At 46.8% G+C, this 22,640-nt stretch overlaps 1 pseudogene; it reads left to right on the top strand.

The window, feature by feature from the left end:
* The first annotated feature begins 281 nt into the window (after window positions 1-281).
* LOC122686691 overlaps window positions 282-22,640 on the top strand; it is a 56,334-nt pseudogene continuing 33,975 nt past the window's right edge.

Genomic DNA, 22,640 nt, shown 5'->3' with positions numbered 1-22,640 from the left:
ATGCCCATTCATTGACGTTTATCTGTGGCCACACTTGTGTTTTGCCAGCAGAGCTGAGGGCTTGAGGCCAGCAGAGACCATGAGGCCAGCATAGCCTGGAAATGGACTTCCTGGTCCTTTACAGTAGAACTCCACCCACCTTCCCTAGGGCTCTGCTGTTGTAAGTGTGGCCTGTGAGCCAGCAGTATTGGCTTGCCTGGGAGGCTGTTAGGAACGTGGAATCTTGTCTCTACCTGAGACCTACTGACCCAGAACCTCCAGATGCCAGGAGAGTTCTGCTCATGCTGCAGTTAGAGAAGCGCTGGTTTAGAGGCCCTGCTCGGGTCATTCTGTGGTTGCACCCTCCCCCAGGTGCAGGCAGCCAGAGAGGACCAGGGGGTGTGGCCACCTGGAGCCTCTCCCCCTTCAGGCCGTGCTCTGAGCACCTGGACCCTAGCATCCCTGCTCCCAGCGCCAGTGCAGGCCTCCCTCCTGGGGACCCTCTCCCAGCTGGACAGGTGGTCAAGATGCAGCTGTTTATGGGTGGGAAGAGGGTGGTCTGAGCTTGAACTTGAAGGCTGGGGGTGCTCTTGCTTGAGCAGCAGATTCCTGAGGGCACAAAGAGGGTCAGAGCCAGAGGTGGGGAGAGCAGGGGGAGGGCTGGGGTCTGGGGCAGCCCCTCCCTCTGCTGTCCTGCCTTCTAGCTCCAAACCTCAGGGTCCAGGAATCCCAGCCTGCCAGGTGGTTACGAAGGTGTACTTGACAGTGTGTTAGCTTGATTTACAACTTTTAAATATTTAAAAGTGGGCTTTTTTTATACCCTTGACCTGGGGTCGCAGATGTGAGTGGAAGTTCTGTTAAATGCTTTTCAAAATGTATTCAGAGTACTCCCTGCATCAGAATTTGGTGGGTTGTTTGGTAAAAATTCAAATTTCCAGGTCCCACTTGAGTGACCCCCTGGATCAGAATCTTCAGGACTGGAGCCTAGGAATCTGCAGTCTAACCCCTCCCCTGGGGACTCTGATCCACAGCAGAGCTACAGGAGCACTCGTACTGGGGGGGGGGGGGGGGGCGGTGCGTGGAGAGGAGCTGATTTGAGTGGTGGGAAGCATCAGGGAGAAGAGAGGAAGGTCCCAGGTCAGAGGAAGGTGCTGACCACGAGCTCACACCTTCCTGCTTCTCTTCTGATTCTCCTCACAACCTGGCCTGACCCCACCCCAGAAGTTGGCTGCAGGGAGAAGCTACCAGAACGGGGCAAGGGTGTCCTCCTGCTGACCGTGGGGCTCTCGGGGGCTGCCCTGCAGAAGGAAGGACCCAAGTCAGGAGCAATAGGAGCAAAGGGGCTGCAGGCGCCTTGAGGAACCACACAGGCCCACCCGGGAGTCAGGCTAAAGCTGCTGAGCAGGTCTTTAGACAGGAAGACCGCCCAGTCCTGCCAGGACACAGGAGGAGCTGGGACAGACCATGTGGTCCCACTGGGGCTCAGAGGCTGCATCTGTCAGTTAGGAGTTGTATAACCTTGAGCAAGGTCCTTAAGCTCTGTAGACTTGTTTCCTTGTCTGTGAAATGTGTGTCCTAACACATACCCTCTAGGCATGTGTTACAGTTAGACATGGTAATTAAGTAAAAATATATCTTTATTATACAGAACAGAATAAAGGGCAGCTGCTGTTTTCTATGAAGCTTGTCACTTTCCACCTCTGCACTTCATGAAGCTTGATGTCACAGGCACTTGTCACTGGCTGATAAGACAAATTTCCTCAAACCCCAGGCACGGGAAGTCACAGGCATGTGCCAGACCCATGCTTGGTCAGTGACCTAGAGCTCCCTGAGCAGGAGCAACTCCTGAAATTACTGCTAAGCTGCTCATCGTGTATAGCTCCCAGGATTTCCCTCCCAGCAAGCCACACCTTGGGAATCCTGTTCATAGGTTTGTGATTAACTGAGGCTGCCACAGACGGCACAGAAGCGCACCGGCTGTGACGGACGGCGCAGATGTGTGGAGGTGAGGAGTTACCCCTCGCCCAAGGTCAGGGGTAGTGACTGAGAGCACCAGGCTGCGACAGCACAGGAGTGGCGGCTGAGAGGAGCTTCCCCAAGTCTCAGGTAAGGGGCAGAAGCCGAGAGGAGCTTCCCCACCTCCAAGGAGCGGCTGCTGCACTGGCGCAGGAGGGCCGAGAGGAGCTACTCCACATTCAAGGTCAGGAGGGGCGGCCCTGAGAAGATACCCCTCGTCCAAGGTAAGGAGCAGCAGCTGCGCTTTGCTGGAGCAGCCGTGAAGAGATGACCCACATCCAAGGTAAGAGAAACCCAAGTAAGATGGTAGGTTTTGCGAGAGGGCATCAGAGGGCAGACACACTAAAACCATAATCACAGAAAACTAGCAAATCTGATCACGGGACCATAGTCTTGTCTAACTCAATGAAGCTAAGCCATGCCATGTGGGGCCATCCAAGACGGTTGGGTCATGGTGGAAAGGTCTGACAGAATGTGGTCCAGTGGAGAAGGGAATGGCAAACCACTTCAGTATTCTTGCCTTGAGAACCCCATGAACAGTATGAGAAGGCAAAATGATAGGATACTGAAAGAGGAACTCCCCAGGTGGGTAGGTGCCCAATATGCTATTGGAGATCAATGGAGAAATAACTCCAGAAAGAATGAAGGGATGGAGCCAAAGCAAATACAATACCCAGTTGTGGATGGGACTGGTCATAGAAGCAAAGTACGATGCTGCAAAGAGCAATAGTGCATAGGAACCTGGAATGTTAGGTCCATGAATCAAGGCAAATTGGAAGTAGTCAAAGAGGAGAGAGCAACTAAAATGGACTGGAATGGGTGAATTTAACTCAGATGACCATTATATCTACTACTGTGGGCAGGAATCCCTTAGAAGAAATGGAGTAGCCATCATAGTCAACAAAAGAGTACTTGGATGCAATCTCAAAAATGACAGACAAAATGATCTCTGTTCGTTTCCAAGGAAAACCATTCAGTATCATGGTAATCCAAGCCTATGCCCCAACCAGTAACACTGAAGAAGCTGAATTTGAATGGTTTTATGAAGACCTACAGGGCCTTTTAGAACTAACACCCAAAAAAGATGTCCTTTTCATTATAGGGGACTGGAATGCAAAAGTAGGAAGTCAAGAAACACCTGGAATAACAGGCAAATTTGTCCTTGGAGTATGGAATAAAGAAGGACAAACACTAATAGAGTTTTGCCAAGAGAACACACTGGTCATAGCAAACACCCTTTTCCAACAGCACAAGAGAAGACTCTACACATGGACATCACCAGATGGTCAACACCGAAATCAGATTGATTATATTCTTTGCAGCCAAAGATGGAGAAGCTCTATACAGTCAGCAAAAACAAGACCGGGAGTTGACTGTGGCTCAGATCATGAACTCCTTACTGCCAAATTCAGACTTAAACTGAAGAAAGTAGGGATAACCACTAGATCATTCAGGTATGACCTAAATCAAATCCCTTATGACTATACAGTGGAAGTGATAAATAGATTTCAAGGACTAGATCTGATAGAGAGCCTGATGAACTATGGATGGAGGTTCATGACATTGTACAGGAGACAGGGATCAAGACCATTCCCATGGAAAAGAAATGCAAAAAGGCAAAATAGTTGTCTGGGTAGGCCTTACAAATAGCTGTGAAACGAAGAGAAGCAAAAAGCAAAGGAGAAAAGGAAAGATATTCCCATTTGAATGCAGAGTTCCAAAGATTAGCCAGGAGAGATAAGAAAGCCTTCCTCAGTGATCAATGCAAAGAAATAGAGGAAAACAACAGAATGGGAAAGACTAGAGATCTCTTCAAGAAAATTAGAGATGCCAAGGGAACATTTCATGCAAAAATGGGCTCAATAAAGGACAGAAACAGTATGGACCTAACAGAAGCAGAAGATATTAAGAAGAGGTGGCAAGAATACACAGAAGAACTGTACAAAAAAGACCTTCACGACACAGATAATCACAATGGTGTGATCACTCACCTAGAGCCAGGCACCCTGGAATGTGAAGTCAAGTGGGGCTTAGAAAGCATCACTACAAAGCTAGTGGATGTGATGGAATTCCAGTTGAGCTATTTCAAATCCTGAAAGATGATGCTGTGAAAGTGCTGCACTCAATATGCCAGCAAATATGGAAAACTCAGCAGTGGCCAGAGGACTGGAAAAGGTAAGTTTTCATTCCAATCCCTAAGAAAGGCAATCCCAAAGAATGCTCAAACTACTGCACAATTGCACTCATCTCACATGTTAGTAAAGTAATGTTCAAAATTTTCCAAGCCAGGCTTTAGCAAAGGCAGAGGAACCAGAGATCAAATTGCCAATATCCGCTGGATCATCAAAAAAGCAAGAGAGTTCCAGAAAAACATCTATTTCTGCTTTACTGACTAAGCCAAAGCCTTTGACTGTGTGGCTCACAGTAAACTGTGGAAAATTCTGAAAGAGATGGGAATACCAGACCACCTGACCTGCCTCTTGAGAAACCTGTATGCAGGTCAGGAAGCAACAGTTAGAACTGGACATGGAAGAACAGAATGGTTCCAAATAGGAAAAGGAGTACATCAAGGCTGTATATTGTCACCCTGCTTATTTAACTTACATGCGGAGTACATCATGAGAAATGCTGGGCTGGAGGAAGCAGAAGCTGGAATCAAGATTGCCAGGAGAAATATCAATAACCTCAGATATGCAGATGACACCACCCTTATGGCAGAAAGTGAAGAAGAACTAAAAAGCCTCTTGATGAAAGTGAAAGAGGAGAGTGAAAAAGTTGGCTTAAAGCTCAACATTCAGAAAACTAAGATCATGGCATCTGGTCCCATCACTTCAAGGTAAATAGATGGGGAAACAGTGGAAACAGTGACTGTCTTTATTTTTTGGGCTCCAGAATCACTGCAGATGGTGACTGCAGCCATGAAATTAAAAGAAAGCTTACTCCTTGGAAGGAAAGTTATGACCAACCTAGATAGCATATTAAAAAGCAGAGACATTACTTTGCCAAGAAAGGTCTGTCTGGTCAAGGCTATGGTTTTTCCAGTGGTCATGTATGGATGTGAGAGTTGGACTGTGAAGAAAGCTGAGTGCCGAAAAATTGATACTTTTGAACTATGGTGTTGGAGAAGACTCTTGAGAGTCCCTTGGACTGCAAGGAGATCCAACCAGTCCATCCTAAAGAACATCAGTCCTGGGTGTTCATTGGAAGGACTGATGCTGAAGCTGAAACTCCAATCCTTTGGCCACCTCATGTGAAGAGTAGACTCACTGGAAAAGACCCTGATGCTGGGAGGGATTGGGGGCAGGAGGAGAAGGGGAAAACAGAGGATGAAATGGCTGGATGGCATCAGCGACTCGATGGGCATGAGTTTGAGTAAACTCCAGGAGTTTGTGATGGACAGGGAGGCCTGGCGTGCTGCGATTCATGGGGTCGCAAAGAGTTGGACTCGACTGAGCGACTGAACTGAACTGAACTGAAGGTTGAGCTTGAATGAAACCTCCAGGGACAGCTGTGCCATACTGAAAATCACCACCAGCGGGGCAGGAGAATCCAGGCATCCAGGTGAGGAGAGTGGCCAGGCCATGGAATGAGCAACCAGGAAGGTCACACAGGGGACAAGAGGGGTGGAGGGCCTTCGCCTCACCTTCCTCATTCACCCCACTCTCCACACACAGAAACACACACTTTGGGTCCTGCTGAATCACCTGATCTGTTTACTCTGTTTCTTCGTCCAGGAACAGTCCTTTATATCTTAAACATGGCAAAAGCAGTGGTTTGTAAAATCATCAGGGAAGCTCTGTGAAATCCCAGTGCTGAAGCCTCATGGCAGTTAAATCCGTGTCTCAGGGAGGGGGAGGCAGGAGTCAACACTTTTTAAAACCCCACAGGTGATTCCACCCTGCAGTCAAGTGAGAATCACTGATGGGGGCAGAAGATCTCATTTCTTCCTGAATGGCAGCAGCTTTCATTACTGGAGGCCTCCTCCAAGAAGCCTTCTTGGCTAGTCACACTTCTCTCATGAGTTTGTCTCTAGTTGGGACCAGTACTTTCCATATTTGAATGTGCCTGTGGGTCCCCTGGGGACAGAGTTAGCATGAGGGTCCTCATCACTAGGAAACTCCCAGGTGCTGCCCTCTGCTGGTGCGAGGCCCCACGTGCAGAGTCTGCAGGAGAGCCTCCTCTGTCTGCGCAGGCCCGTTTGGGATTGTTCTTGGGATGTTTAGGCTCCTTTTCTGCCTTTCCTGCACACGGGGAGAGCGGTTGGTCTCCAGCTCTTTCCTGTCCTGCCTCTCATCACACTCCAGTCCCCACCACACTGCCCACGGTGTGAACACAGAGCTGCACGCACGCGTGCACACACACACACACACACACACACACACACGGAAAGCTCTCCAATGACTGTTGGATGAATAAGTGAACAAATGTGCTGAGAATCTCTAGGGTGCTGTTTAAAATACACAAAGGTCTCAGGAGTGCCTTGAGGAATCTCAGTGCCCCAGGAGCCCTGGGTGCTAAGCACCATAGTCGGTGCAGTCAGGCTCCACTGTGTGGTCATGGTGCTGACCTTCTCATTCACAGATTAAAACATTTTATCAGAAACAAACAAACAGCGCTTCCCTGGTGCCTCAGTGGTAGAGAGTCCACCTGCCAATACAGGAGACATGGGTTCCATCTCTGATCTGGGAAGATTCCACAGGCCATGGAGTAACTAAGCCCTTGCGCCACAACTCCGGAAATCCAAGCGCCTAGAGCCCGTTCTCTTCAACAAGAGAAACCACTGCAATGAGAAGCCCCAACACTGTAACTAGAGAGCAGCCGCTGCTGGTGGCAACTGGAGAAGGCCCTCCAGTAGCAAAGAAGACCCAGCGTCACCATAAATAAAATCTGAAAATAATAATAAAAACTAAAAATAAAATTAAATTAAAACCAACCAAAACCAAAATCATAGATACAGAAAACAGACTGGTGGTTCCCAGAGGCAGAAGGCTGGGGATGGCTGAAATTGAGGAAGGTGAACAAAAGGTACAAACTTGCTGTTAGTAAGATAAATGAGTCCTGGGCATGTAATGTACAGCACGGGGAGTATAGTTAACCACACTATACTGTATACTTGAAAGTTGCCGAGAGTAGATCTTAAAAGTTCTTATCACACACAAAAATTTGTAACTGTATAGTCATGAATATCAACCCAATTAGGGAGTTTGGGATGGACATGCACACACTACTATATTTAAAATGGGTAACTGAGGGACATCCCTGGTGGTCCAATGGCTAAGACTCCACACTCCCAATGCAGAGGGCTTGGGTTCCATCCCTGGTCAGGGAACTGGATCCCACATGCCTTAACTAAGAGTTTGCATGCCACAACTACTAATAATATCCCACAAGCCACAATGAAGACCCAGTGCAGCCAAATAAATAAATAAAAATAAATATTTTGAAAAATGGATAATCGACAAGGATCTACCGTATAGCACATGGAATTCTGCTCAGTGTTTTGTGGCAGCCTGGATCGGAGGGGAGTTTGGGGAAGAATGGATACGTGTATGACTGAGTTCCTTCACTGTTCACCTGCAACTATCAAAACATTTGTTAATCGGCTATACTCCAATACAAAATAAAGGTTTTTTTGTTTTTTAAAGAGTGGTTTTTAGCATCAATTAAGGCCTTGAGAAGTGTCCTTCCCTCTGGAAACTAGAGTCATCTTCAGGGATGAGGAGGTGACTAGGAACCAGATCTGCCATCAGACACCAGGTTTAAGGGACAGTCCTCCTCAAGTAGTGGGCAAAAGCATAACTGACAATGATAGAGGTGGACAGGAGATGGGTACAGTGAAAGGCTACCTGAAGACAGGGGAGCAGCTGTGGGATGATGACCACATGAGAAAGGCTGGAAAAGGAGGTGGTTTGTGGGAGAACATGATGAGTTTGGCTTAGGATGTATTTATGATGTAATAGGGTCTCTATGTGGAGAAGGAAATGGCAACCCACTCCAGTATTCTTGCCTGGGGAATCCCGTGGACAGGGGAGCCTGGTGGCCTCTGTCCATGGGGTTGCAGAGTTGGACACAACTGGAGAGACTTAGCAGCAGCAGCAGCATGGTCTCTATGTGTCTTATATTTATGTGTATCATCTCTATCTTTCTCCTGTTCCCCCTTCTGCTTCAATCTTCCCTTTAAGTTTAAATCTCTCTTGAATAGAAACCATAACTTGATTTTCTTTGATCTATCCTCATAAAACAAGCAAAATGCCTTACACATAGAAGATGTTAATAGACAATTGTTGAGTGGATGGATGGATGGATGGACAGGTGGATGGGTGCATGGATGGATGGATGGACACATGGATGGATGGATAGATAGATGGATTGGAAGGGGTGAGTGGATGGGTGGATGGATGGATGGAAGGCGATGAATGGATGGATGGATGGATGGATGGATAGATGAATGGGAATGGCTGGGTGGATGGATAGATAGATGGATGGGAATGGGTGGGTGGGTGGGTGGATGGGTGGATGGATGGATGGGAGGGGATTGGTGGATGGATGGGTAGGGATGGGTGGATGAATGGATGGACAGGTAGATGAATGGGTGGATGGATGGATGGATGGATGGATAGTCAAATGCTCTTGAGCTGATGCTTTGCCTTTGCTTCTTGAAGTTCCTTAGAGCAAAGTGGGACAGGGTAGAAGAGCAGAGGTTGGAAAGAGTTGGGATCTGTGTGGAGACAACAGACAGATGTAAAAGATCAGAAAGAAGAGTTGTCAGAACCTAAAAAGAATTTGCATTTCAAGAAATAAGGAAAGAGAGTAAAGATAGCTAGGCTGCCAACTTGATGTGCAAATAGCAAATGTTTTATATTTTAAAAGTGTGAAATTAAAGTTCATCCCCAAATGACACAGAATGATATTGCTCCTGACATCACATTAAATAAGTCATCCCAGCTTACTTGGCTCTGTCTCTGATAGGCCTGGTGCAGGCATTGTTATTGCTCTAGATGGCATCTGATTATCAAAGCAGAGACTTTCTGCTAAGTCATCTTGAAGTCCAACTTAACCTGTATAACACATTGTCTTATAATTAAATTTAAATCACAGGATGTTGGATTAGAGGAATCTTCCTTCAACCAGACCTGAGGTTAGTGAGGGAATGTGACCTGTCCGGGCTAGAATTCCCTCATTCAAAAACACACAGAACATTTCACTGGGTTAATTGGCAACTCACTGGGAGATTCGGGGTCCAATTTGCTAAAAGATTTTCTGTTTCCATCTTTCTTTTCAAGTCAGGTCAATATGCATTTATTCAGCTCTCTTATTGAAAATAATATGAAAAGTATCACTGAGTCCAAAGAATAAAGAACATAGAGATAAACTGCAAGGAAAGGAAGAAAAGTAATGGGTGAATAAATAAGTTCATTCATGAGTAAACAATTTATTCATTAATAAATAATTTCATTCATCCAACAAATGAACTTACAGAGCTCTTATTTGTACCAGGTACTGAACGAGGTAAGTGCTGTGCAATAGAGAAATATGAGCCATTGGTTCTCTCCCCAGGAGTTTAGGATTTGCTTTATTTTTTATAAATAAAATTCCCATTGGATAGTTTAAATTCAGTTTATATTCAATAAACTGTTTTAATTCAATCAAAAACTTCACAAAGAAATAACAACAAACAACTTGTTTGGACCTTTAAGGAGATGTTAAACATTCTGTGAGGGAAAAGGCTAACAAAACCACACTGAACCACTGAATAAAATGTGGGTGTTTTGGTTGGATTGAATCCTAGGGCCCCTGGCCAGTAGGCTTCAGGAAGAGAATTTTTTAAATCTATTTTTCCACTACAGGCTATAGAAAATAATCCTTGGTACGGTGTATCAGGCATATTTTCTTCATTGCACAGTCCCATGAACCTCTGCAGACTTTTAAAGGAATGACCTTTAGCAAAAACTAATTGACAAGCAGGACCAAATATTCTTACAAATTTGAAACATACTGAAAAAATGATCATGTAATCCATCAATGCCTCAACCTTAGTTCCTTGTTGGTTAAACTCTATTCTTCAAAATTCAATGAAAGAAGGTACTGAAAGCAAGAGAGGACTTCCCTGATGGTCTAGTGGTTAAGAATCCGCCTGCCAATGCAGGGGACACTGGTTCAATCCCTGGTCTGGGAAGATCCCACATGCCCCACAGCAACTAAGCCTGCCCTACAGCTACTGATCCCCCGTGCTGCAAATACTGAAGCCCTCAAGCCTAGAGCTGTGCTCCAAAACAAGAGAAGCCACAGCAATGAGCAGCCCATGCCCCACAACTAGAGTAGCCGCCACTCGCGGCAACTAGAGAAAACTCGTAAGCAGCAGAGAAGACCCAGTGCAGCTGAAAATAAATATTTTTTTAAGAAAAGAAAGAAGGAAAGCAGCAGAAATGCCATAATAGAATGTTACTAAAAAAGTTTAGCGAGATGAGGCTGTGAGGCTGTCACGGCTAATGCCATGACAGGCAGCCTAGATTAGGAGTAGGCCTGGTTTCCTGGGGTAACATAATTATCAGGCCTCCTGGAGCCAGCCAATCAACATATGCCTAGCAAGAAAAAATGGAACCTATCAGGGGAAAGCTGAAAGCCCCACGTTGGGCCAACAAAAATTACCTTGCAACTGTGTAACCAATCCACTTGCGCCAACTACCTATTGTGTAACCAATCCGCTTGTGCCAACTATCTGCTGCTTTTTTTGACCTAATAAATACCTGAGAGAACTGGGGCTTGGGGCCTTTCGTCCTCACACACTTGGTGAGGGCGGGAGGCCCTGGCTCGAGTCAGTAATAAATTCCCCTATTGCAAGTTGCATTGTTTCGAAGAGTCTTCTTTCCCGACCGGGGACTCGGACTACGGGCAGAACATTTTGGGGCTCGTCCAGGATCCCTTGACCAGGGAAGAATGCTCTTTGGAACAAAGGGGAAAAAGGACAGGTAATAGCACCGGTGCTAAGGCAGGTCTGAAAAAGCCCAGTGTAAATCCGAGGCCCTGCTGTGAAGCAGGAAGGTATCCAGCGCAGGAAGCCCAGTGTAAATCCGAGGCCCTGCTAAAAGGCATGAAGGTGTCTGGCGTGAGGGAAAGCTTTCCATGAGGGAACGGATTGGCCATTCCGGCTGGCATGAGGCTGAGGCCAGTGAGCACGCTGGAAGGCAGCCAGCTCTGAGGGAAGGAGACCTCCTCTCCTAAGTCCGAATCTGGGGAACAGTGGACGCCATTTGGTAAGGTGACCCTTGTTCCAGAGGATCTGTGTTGTCAGCCGATGTGTGTCTATCTATGTGTTTTTCTGTATAACTGCCGGCATTGTCTCCTGTCTCATTGTTCTCTGATGTGTCATTGTCTACTTCTTCCTATAAAGCCTTGGAGCCTCATTTCTGTTTCTGGGAGTTTCACTGAACAGGCAGACAGTTGTCGGGGCAACTGACGAGTCCCAGCTAGGGCTACTCCCTGGCGGATTCTGAAGGCCTCCCAACAAGTCAGCCCCAGTAACGGGAGCCTGAGAGGGTGAAACTCTTTTCTTTTTTCTCATATTCTAAACCGAGAATCTGGCCAAATAAGAACCCGTCTGTGTGGGCACGGGACAGGCACTTAAGAGCCGATAGGGCGCCTGCCACTGGAAGACTCCCGTGAAAGGATAAGGGGGTCATGGATCGGGCTAGAAACCCTTAGGGTGCCCGACCCCAACAAGAAAACTTCCATGCAACGACTAAGGCACTCAAATAGTTCCACGAAGCATACCACAAGCCCAACCTCCTGGCCGCCACCACTCCCGATAGGATTTATTGGTGGTAATTCTTGGTGACTTTCTTCTGACTCTCATTATTGGGCAAGGAAAATCCACCCCACTCTCTCTCATAACTGATCATTTCTCGGATGTCAGGGCTAGACCATATGATCTGTCGCTACTGGTTACAAATAGTAAATTAATAACCTTTTGCTCTGCAGAGTGGCCCGCCTTCCAAGTTGGATGGCCTCCAGAGGGAACTTTTCAACCTTCTATTATTCAGGCGGTGAAAGAGAAAGTTATGGCTCCTGATCCCTGGGGCCACCCGAGCCAAGTCCCATATGTTATGGTCTGGCAAGATCTAGTAGAAGATCCGCCCAAATGGTTAAAACCTTTTGTTCACAAACTCCCTGATTCTCCTAATGTACAAGCCCTGGTTATGGAAACCTCCACTGCCCCAGAAGAAGCCAAGAAGAATAAGGGCCCAAAACCGGTCTTGCAGGAATCCTCGTACCAGAACCCGATTGACTTGGAGACGGAAATTAGGACCCCGCCATATGCTCCTCCTCTGTTGCAGGGTCCCCCGGGGTGAGGAGCGCCCCCCCCCCCAATGAATCAGAAGGGATAAGGGAACCCCAACCCCGGAGAAGGAATAGAGGAAATAGGGGTGAGCAGGATCATGGGGACCCAGAGTTACCCTCATCTACTGTACAGGCACTCCCCGTCCAAGTGGAACCAGCTAACCCGGACGGAGAGCGAACCTATCAGTACTGGCCCTTTTCCACGAGTGATCTGTATAATTAGAAAACCCAAAATCCTCCTTTTTCAGAGAAACCCCAAGGCCTCATTAACCTCTTAGATTCCATTTTGTTCACTCATAACCCCACCTGAGATGACTGTCAGCAGCTGTTGCAGGTGCTCTTCACCACGGAAGAACGGGAGTGAATCCTGGCAGAGGCGCAGAAACGGGTCCCGGGGGTCGATGGGAGACCAACCGCCCAGCCTCATCTCATGGACGAGGGGTTTCCTCTGTTGCGGACTAACTGGGATTTTGAGCGAGTGGAAGGTAGGGAGCGTCTCCGAGTGTACCACCAGACTCTAATGGCTGGCCTGTGGGCCGCAGCTAGGAAGCCGACAAATTTGGCAAAGGTAAATTTAGTAAGGCCAGAGCCCACTGAGAGCCCATCAGCCTTCCTAGAGAGGCTAATAGAAGCCTTTAGGCAATATATACCTATGAACCCCCAGGCTGAGGAATCACGCGCTGCAGTTCTACTAGCATTTGTGAATCAGGCAGACCCAGATATTAGGAGGAAATTACAAAAGATAGAGGGGTTAGGAGAACAGACAATACAAGACTTACTGAAAGCAACTGAACAGGTATTTAATAATAGGGAGACCCCAGAAGAAAGGGAGGAACAACTTCGTTGGGAGAAAAAGAGAGACCAAAACGGCAGGCCCTAAAGAAAGATCAGTGCACTTACTGCAAAGAACGGGGGCACTGGAAAAATGAGTGCCCTAAGAGGGGCCCGAAGAGAGGAACAACCCAGAGAGAGAGAATTTCCCCTGGAACTCGAGTTCTATATGTGGGGAAAGACAGTGACTAGGGGAGTCAAGACTCGGCACCGCTCCCCGAGTCCTGGGTAACCATACATGTGGAGGGGAAACCTGTTGGCTTCATGGTGGACACTGGCGCCCAACACTCTGTTTTAAATCAAAAACTTGGACCAATGTCTAAGAAAACCAGCTTGGTGCAGAGAGCCATGGGGACAAAAAGATATTGTTGGACCATGGAACAGAAAGTAAATCTGGGGACCCACCAGGTGTCCTATTCGTTTTTGGTGATGCCAGAATGCCCAGCCCCTCTACTTGGATGGGACTTGTTGACTAAAGTTAATGCTCAGATCCATTTTGACCCTGGGGGAATGTCAGTCACGGATGGACTTGGACAGCCGATACATGTCTTGTCTCTAGCTTTAAGAGATGAATACAGACCTTTTTGTGCCTAAGCCCTCAGAGGTTATAGCACCAGATATACAACCGTGGGTCCACAAATACCCATTGGCATGGGCAGAAACAGCAGGAATGGGACTGGCTAAACAGAGACATCTGGTCATCATCAAACTAAAAGCCGAGGCGGCTCCTGTGAGGGTGAGGCAATATCCTATGAGCCAGGAGGCTCGGCGGGGGATCACTCCCCACATTCGATGGCTCATGGATGCCGGAATTCTCAAGCGGTGCCAATCCCCTTGGAACACCCCCTAACTACCGGTGAAGACAGACCTGTCCAGGACCTACGAAAAGTCAACAAGCAGGTGAGTGACATACACCCTACTGTCCCCAACCCGTATACCCTCCTGAGCAGTCTGCTGCCTGAGTACACTTGGTACACTGTGTTGGACTTGAAAGATGCTTTTTTTCAGCCTACCCCTGGCAGCTCAGAGCCAGGAGATATTTGCCTTTGAGTGGACTGAGGGGGAAGGCCAACCGGTAGTACAACTAACTTGGACCCGCCTCCCACAAGGGTTCAAAAACTCCCCTACCTTGTTTAAAGAGGCTTTGAGTGAGGACCTCTATGAATATCGGACTCGCCACCCAGAGGTCATCCTGCTGCAATATGTGGATGAACTTATGTTGGCTGGAACCACAGAGGAGGCATGCAGCCGTGCCACCGGTGACCTCTTACAGACTCTAGGCACCTTGAGATATCGTGCTAGCACAAAGAAGGCGCAAATATCCCGGCAAGTGGTCACCTATTTGGGGTATAAGATCACGCAGGGACAAAGGTGGCTAACTCAGGCCATGAAGGAAACAATATTGCAGATACCAGAGCCCAAGACCCCCCGCCAGGTGAGAGAGTTTTTGGGGACTGTTGGATATTGTAGACTGTGGATCATGGGGTTTGCTGAGAAGGTCCGGCCCTTATATGAGAAAAGTAAAGAGACCCCAAACTGGACTTGGACTGAGCCAATGAAACAGGCTTTCCAGACACTCAGATGGGCCCTACTAAAAACAGCCAGCCAGGACTATGCCAGCCCCATATTAGCCGTGGGACTTCCACCTCCTGGTATGGGGACTCTGCCACCAGTCCCTGACTATTCCCTCCCTGACTTCGTTTGGATCAACGAGGATACCACCCTCCAGAAGGATGACAAAGATGGGTGGTACCGAGATCAAAACAACAACCTGATATTGCCTGCCATCCTGGGTCGTTACTTATGTGAACACCTGCACACAAATACACACTTGGGAGAAAAAAAAAGACCTTGACTCTTCCCCAGACAGCCTGCCTGAGGTTCCCTCGACAAAATGCAACTGTACGAGAGATAATCCAGGCTTGCAAAGTGTGCCAGCTGATGAGGACAGGGAAAAGGCAACACACTGGAATGAGGTACTGAGGGAAAGAGCCAGGGCAACACTGGGAGATAGATTTCACTGGGGTAAGACCAGGCAAGTACGGATATCGCTATCTGTTGGTTCTGGTAGATACCTTCTCGGGGTGGGTAGAAGCCTTCCCCACTAAGGGAGAGACAGCAACAGTGGTTGCTAAAAAGATCTTACAAGAGATAGTGCCTAGGTATGGGCTGCCAGTGACTATGGGCTCTGATAACGGACCTGCCTTTGTGAGCTAGATTGTACAAGGGCTGGCCCAAGCTCTGGGGACAAAATGGAAGTTACATTGTAAATACAATCCCCAGAGCTCAGGACAGGTTGAGAAAATGAATTGGACCCTAAAAGAAACTCTGACAAAGTTGGCAATAGAGACTGGCGGGGACTGGGTGACCCTCCTTCCCTTCACGCTCTTTTGAGCGCATAACACCCCTTATAAGCTGAATCTTACCCCTTTTGACATTCTGTATAAAAGACCCCCTCCTGTGTGTCCTATATTCGAGGGAAAATACCTACCACCCCCTACCTTGGGACAATTTCAGCAAACACTGATGGCATTAAGTAAGGTACATAGCCATGTTTAAAAATTAATTCAAGAGATACACGAGGGTCCAAGCAAGGGGACCATCTCCTCACATAATATTGGCCCGGGTGATTGGGTTTGGGTAAAACAACACCAATCTAAAACATTAGAACCTAGATGGAAAGGCCCTTATGCTGCTCTCCTTACCACTCCTACTGCTGTTAAGGTCGATGGGATCGGGCCCTAGGTTCACTGCAATCACGTGCGGCAAGCCACCCCAGAAGAACAAGAGAAGGTACAAGCAGAATGGGAGGCAAGACCTCACCCGTCAAATCCTTTGAAACTGAAACTCGTACGACGGGAGCCCTCTTAACTCTCCTGCTGATAACAGTTTTCATCAGCCCAGGAGCAACCAGCCACAACCCCCATCAGCCAGCTAACCTGACTTGGGTGATCTACAATCCTGAGACTGGAGAAGTGCTTAATTCGAGCTCCAACGTGGCCCCCAAAGGGACATGGTGGCCAGTGCTGACCTTTGATTTGTGTGTGCTGGTGGCTGATGGTAATGGGTTTGGTCCCCACCAATTGACCAAGTTCTTTGCCCACGGCTGTTTCAGTCTGTTCACCCGTAACTGTGAGCGGAAAGGCCCACAGTACTACAAACAGGTGCCTGTCTATGTCTGCCTGTGGGGAAGAAGAGATCGGAACCAAACTGAAAAATGTGAGAGAGTTGACTCTTTTTATTGCACCACTTGGGGTTGCAAAACCACGGGAACAGTCCATTTCGCACCTCAAAGAATCCTTGAGCTCCTTGGCTGAAGTAGTGTTACAGAATAGGAGAGGTTTAGATTTATTGTTTCTGCAACAAGGAAGATTATGTGCAGCACTGAGAAAAGAATGCTGTTTCTATATCGACCATTCAGGGGTGGTACAAAAATCTCTCCAGAAAGTAAGAGAGGGACTAGCCCAGTGAAAGAGAGAATGAAAAGCCCAACAAGGCTGGTTTAAATCTTGGTTTCAGTGCTCCCCCTGGTTGACCACTTTGATTTCCACCCTCCTGGGTCCACTCATAATATTAATATTGTTACTGACCTTTGGTCCATGCATTTTAAACCGTCTGGTCTCATTTATTAGGGAGCGCCTAAATACCATCCAAATTATGGTATTGAGACAACAATATCAGTCAATTTCACAGGTTGAAGAGAAAGATTCCTCTACAAAAGTACAAAGACAGGGGGGAAATGTGAGGCTGTCACAGCTAATGCCATGACAGGCAGCCTAGATTAGGAGTAGGCCTGGTTTCCTGGGGTAACATAATTATCAGGCTTCCTGGAGCCAGCCAATCAACATATGCCTAGCAAGAAAAAATGGAACCTATCAGGGGAAAGCTGAAAGCCCCACGTTGGGCCAACAAAAATTACCTTGCAACTGTGTAACCAATCCGCTTGTGCCAACTACCTACTGTGTAACCAATCCGCTTGTGCCAACTACCTGCTGCTTTTTTTGACCTAATAAATACCCGAGAGAACTGGGGCTCAGGGCCTTTCGTCCTCACACACTTGGTGAGGGTGGGAGGCCTGGCTCAAGTCAGTAATAAATTCCCCTATTGCAAGTTGCATTGTTTCGAAGAGTCTTCTTTCCCGACCAGGGACTCGGACTATGGGCAGAACAAGGCTGACGAACATTCATCCAGAAAGGATAGTTATAACATACATGGGATCTGAGAGCTGTTCCCCAATTCCCCATCAGTTCGGGATGCTATGATAAAGTACCACAGACTGGGGGCTTTTTAAAAACAGGAATGTATTTCTCACAGTTCTAACAGCTGGAAGTCTGAGATCAGGGTGCCAGCATGGTCGTGTTCTGGTGAGGACCCTTTTCTGGGTGGCAGAGGGCCAATCCCCCACTGTGTCCCCATGTGATAGAAAAAGAGAGGGAGAGAGCTTTCGGTATCCCTTTTTTTTTTTTCATTTATTTTTATTAGTTGGAGGCTAATTACTTTACAATATTGTAGTGGGTTTTGTCATACATTGACATGAATCAGCCATGGATTTACATGTATTCCCCATCCTGATCCCCCCTCCCACCAAGAAATTAAAAGTGAAAGAAAGTGAAGTCGCTCAGTTGTGTCTGACTCTTTGTGACCCCATGGACTGTAGCCTACCAGGCTCCTCCATCCATGGGATTTTTCAGGCAAGAATACTGGAGTGGGTTGCCATTTTCTTCTCCAGGGGATCTTCCCAACCCAGGGATCAAATTCCTGCATTGCAGGCAGATGCTTTATCGTCTGAGCCACCAGGGAAGCCCTTATAAAGAAACTAATCACCTCCCAAAGGCCCCATCTCCTACCACCATCACATATGAGGTTAGAATTTTAACATATGAATATGGGGGAGACATTCAGTCAATTGAACCCCCTCATTTCCTCCTGTTCCCACTAAAACCTAAGCTGCATGAAGGCAAGGACTTTGTTTGCTGTGTTTTCTGTTGTGTCTGCAGTGCTAAACAATGAATAGTACTAAACAATAAAATGGTGCATGGAGGGACACCACTAGTGTCTGTAGACTGAATAAACGTCAGCCTCTGCAGACCCCCAACAATGACACGTCCTGAGGACACTCAGGAAGAAAAAGCCCAGGACACTGGCCCCAGATAGCTGAGGTGCGTGTCAAGGGAATGACTTCAGGGAGTCCAAACTCCTGTATCTTCCCCATACACAGAAAAGCACTAAATTCCTTAACTTGAGATGTCCAGTTTTCTTTAATTAGCAGAAATCTTTTGATGTTCCAATAACTGGTCTTTGTTGCAAAAACTCCTGTATCTGCTGGCTCCTCCCTTTCTCTTTGGAGCACTCTCTCAGAGTTATCTGAGAAGTTGTATACTGGGCTTAAGTCCTTAGGTTTTAGCCTCACTGCATGGCCTGCTGGATCTTAGTTCCCTGACCGGGGGCCAAACACTGGCACCCTTGGAAATGAAAGCACCAAGTCCTAACTACTTGACCATCAGGGAATTCCCAAGTCCTCAGTTTTGCCCACGAAATAAAATATAATTCTCAGCTTTTAGGTTGTATACTGTTTTTTGTAGTTGACAGGGTCAAATTTTCTGAGAGGCACTAGGACCCTGACATCATCTCCAGACCCTCTCCCACCCTTCCCTCCATACACACACCACCCACCCTGCTATCATCTCCTGTGAACCGTTAAGATGAGGCCAGAGTGTAGAAAAGACAGCACTTCCCTTCCCACATGGTCATCAAACCCATAAAAGGGTGTGGAGAGAGGGAGAGGAGCCTGAACAGTGGTGTGGGCTCAGCACCAGCCTTCTTTTTAAATCATTGGAGAGGAGGGCCAGGTCTTGGTCCCATGTGGCACCAACACTAAAACCTGTCCTGCCTGGCCATCCAGGCTGTGGTTTCTCTGTGGGAAACACCTGCCCATGAAGTGTCACTGTTTGGGGGCCCTGGGACAGGTGTGTCTGCAGTTGACATAGGGAGGGAAGGAGAAGAGGCCAGGTGGACGCAGAGGCCAGCAGTGGTGGAACATGACCTTGAGGAGCAATGCGGGCACTGGATTTCTAGATGGGAGGAGCTTGTGCACAGTGATGTCAGTGGAAGACGTATGCCTGGGGTCTTATCTAGAAGCCATGTTGCGTGGAAAGCATAGTTTTTCCTCTACTTTGTATTTATTTAGAGGAAAGGCTGACGGAGTCTGAGGTGGAGCAGTGGTGGTTGGTGGTGGGACTTGCACCCTACTAAGTAGTATCTGAGTTCTCCCCTGAGACAAGAGCAAGTAGGAGTTGAGATCATTACAAGCAATGCCAACGAGCTTGGAGATGTTTAGGGCAGGGGTCCCTGGAAAAGTCTAGAGCTTCTGTCTGGATTCCATTTGAATAGGGGCAGAAATGTAAAGATTTAGCATTTGTTCCCATAGACTGATTTAATGTAGAGCATAACTTTTACACACAGAAAAAAAAAAAAAAAAAGTATGAGATATAAGCCAGGTTGAAATGTTAAAGGACCACATGCCAATTAAGGGAAGAATCAAGATTTGTAAGTAGGAAGGGAAGACCTGCCAATTAAGTTAATAATCAAAGATAATTACAAATATTTTAAGAAGCTAAGGAAGCACAGTTGAGTTGTGGGGTGTGTATAGTCAGAGAACAGGGTAATGAAGAGAAAATCCTGACAGGAAAAAAAAATTAAGGAAGGAAATAACTTATTGTTGGAAAATTATTTCCTCTCCTTATCTCAACCATTTGAGTTAAAGTAAGACCCGTGAAAGAACCACTATTTCCAGAGAAGTTGTCTTTAGACGTGTTTTATAACACAGATAACCCGAGTGGTAGCAGGCTATCTTGAAGAGGTGATGGCTTGTAATTTGGTCTGCTTGCAGTGAACGGCATTTATGTTTACCCTGCACTTTTTTACCCAGTTGCTTGTAACATGCAGAAAGCAACCCTCACAGAAAGGGCCCCACAGTCCAGCCCCTCTTAAGAATTCAGCAGATGTGGAGCTGGGAAGCTCTTTTTTCTGCTGACAGTAGTCACACATGGCTAGATGATTTGTAAGACCAAAAGCCACGTCCATATCTCAGAGTCACTAATTACCAAGAGAAGGACGCAGCCCACGACCACTCAGAGGATAGAAAGTTCTCAGAGAGTGACTCTGTCCAAATCATCAGAGCCATTTTTTAAAAATCACATTCTGATTCATGTTGAGGTTTGACAGAAGACAGCAAAATTCTGGAAAGCAATTATCCTTCAATAAACAATAAATTAATTTTAAAAAATCACATTCTGATTTCTCAGCTGCCCCTTTCAAATATAAACTGTTCCCTATGGCCCAAAGGAAACACTGTGAATGGCACCTGAGACTTCATAATGTTAACACGTGGATGAAAGAACCAGATGTGATCTTAGAATGAAGGCAATGACCAGGGAGAAGGGCAGGGGTCAAGGAAATGCCGCAAATTTCAAAAGGGTACATTTCAGAAATGGCCATAGGTAAGCTTGCTAGCAAGCCCCAGATAAATTCTAGAATAGACAGAGATGGTTTTAGAGCTCTGAGTAAAGCAAGAAGCTCCCAGTAGGAGCCAGTATGATTCTCTAAGAGCAAGAAACACTGTATTAGACACTTTCTCTTCTGATGAGTTTACTAGGATGCTTTGAAACTTCTATCATGCTGTGCTGTTGGACAAGGAGTAGAAACATGTGTCTGGTCACCATGCACACAGACTCTATGATAGCACCAAGGGTGGTAGATCAGGCCCTGTGGTCCCTTCCTTGCTCCCATTCATTCATCTCAACATAAACCTCCCAAATTCAACATACACCTTATAGAACATGGACTTAATGGATTTTTATCTTCTAGGCAAGGGATAGAAATTGTTCAACCCATGTCCTCACAGGGCTTATAACTTAGTGGTGGACAATCAGCACACAAGTAACCATAATCCAAGCCAGAAAAACAAAGTCACAAAAAGAAAAGTACAGAGCTCTGTGGGCATCAAAGAAACAAAGGTGCCATCAGGTTAGAAGATAAGAAGACTTTGCATGGGAGGTGGCCTTGGAGGTGGAGTTTAAAGAGAGAGATGGGGATGAGAAAGGAAGATATTTGCCCCACATGGTGTGAGCATGGACACAGACTAGGGAAGGAAAGATTAAGCACAAAGTCAGTGGAAGCAGCAGGACAAGAAAGGCAAGTCAGGACAGATGGAACGCATTCCTCTTGCTGAGAACCAGCCTTGGCGAGTCCTTGAATTGAGTGTTTGGGTTTGCAAGTCACATGGTCTGGCATGAATCTTGCCATGACTGCCACCTTCACATGAAACTGAGCAAGTTATGTAATTTCTCCAAGCTTTAGTTACCTCCCCTGTAAGACAGGAATGGCTATAGCACCCAATGCAGATGAACTTATTCCAAGACCCCTCATCCTCCTAGTTAATCTCCTCTCGAATCAATGAATGTGGTTTATCTACATGTCTTTTAAAATACAGTGCCCAAGAATAGCCCTGTGCAATTTGACTATGGGTTATGTGTGGGGGCGGGGGGGGGGGGGGGGGGGGCGGGTATCACCCTCCCAGTTCAGACATCTTTATCCTATTAATGGTACTTCAAACTGCATTAACCTTTATGACTGCCAGCTTTTCCTGTTGGTTTTTACTAAACATATAAGAAGAAGGTTTTGTTTTTTTTTTTTTTTTTTTTTAATTCAGCCAAATTTTCTCTATCATCCTGGCCAAAGGATTTTTTCCCTAAAGATATAATTAACTTTATTTTTCTTTGTAATGTTTGACTCTCCTCATTAAAGTTTTTTTTTTTTTTCCAAAACTTTTTACTTTGTGTTGGCGTGTATATATCTGCACTTCCCAGGTGGAGCTAGTGGTAAAGAACCTCCCTGCCAGTGCAGGAGACATAAAGAGATGAGGGTTCCATCCCTGCGTCGGGAAGATCCCCTAGATGAGGGGATGGCAGTCCACTCCAGTATTCTTGCTTGGAGAATCCCATAGACTGAGGAGCCTGATAGGCTAGAGTCCATGGGGTCGCAAAGAGTCGGACATGACTGAAGTGACTTAGCATGCACACACGCACACACACATAGCTAATTAACAATGTTGTGACTGCTTCAGATGCACAGCAAAGGGATCCAACCACACATATACATGTATCCATTCTCCCCAAACACTCCTCCCACCCAGGCTAGTGTCCAAAGGATTTTTAAAGCCAGACATTAAACTGAGGATCTGATAGGTTGAGATCTTGGCATGTATTGGACATCACTGTCCTGGGAGAAGGAATGGGGCTTAGGTTGGGACCCACTCTGAGGCCAGCTTCCTTTTCCACTGCCCACAAGTCTCTGGGCAGGAACCTCAGAGCATCCATGACCCCTTCATCCCTCATGAGTCACCAAGTTACTTGGTCTCATCTGTCGCACATCTAAGCACCCTCCTTGGCAGTTCCCACTGTTGCCCTCATGGTTCA

Source organism: Cervus elaphus, chromosome 30 (genome assembly GCF_910594005.1).
Source record: "Cervus elaphus chromosome 30, mCerEla1.1, whole genome shotgun sequence".
In the NCBI taxonomy this organism is placed as follows: Eukaryota; Metazoa; Chordata; class Mammalia; order Artiodactyla; family Cervidae; genus Cervus; species Cervus elaphus.
This window is presented reverse-complemented; position numbering and strand designations above follow the sequence as displayed.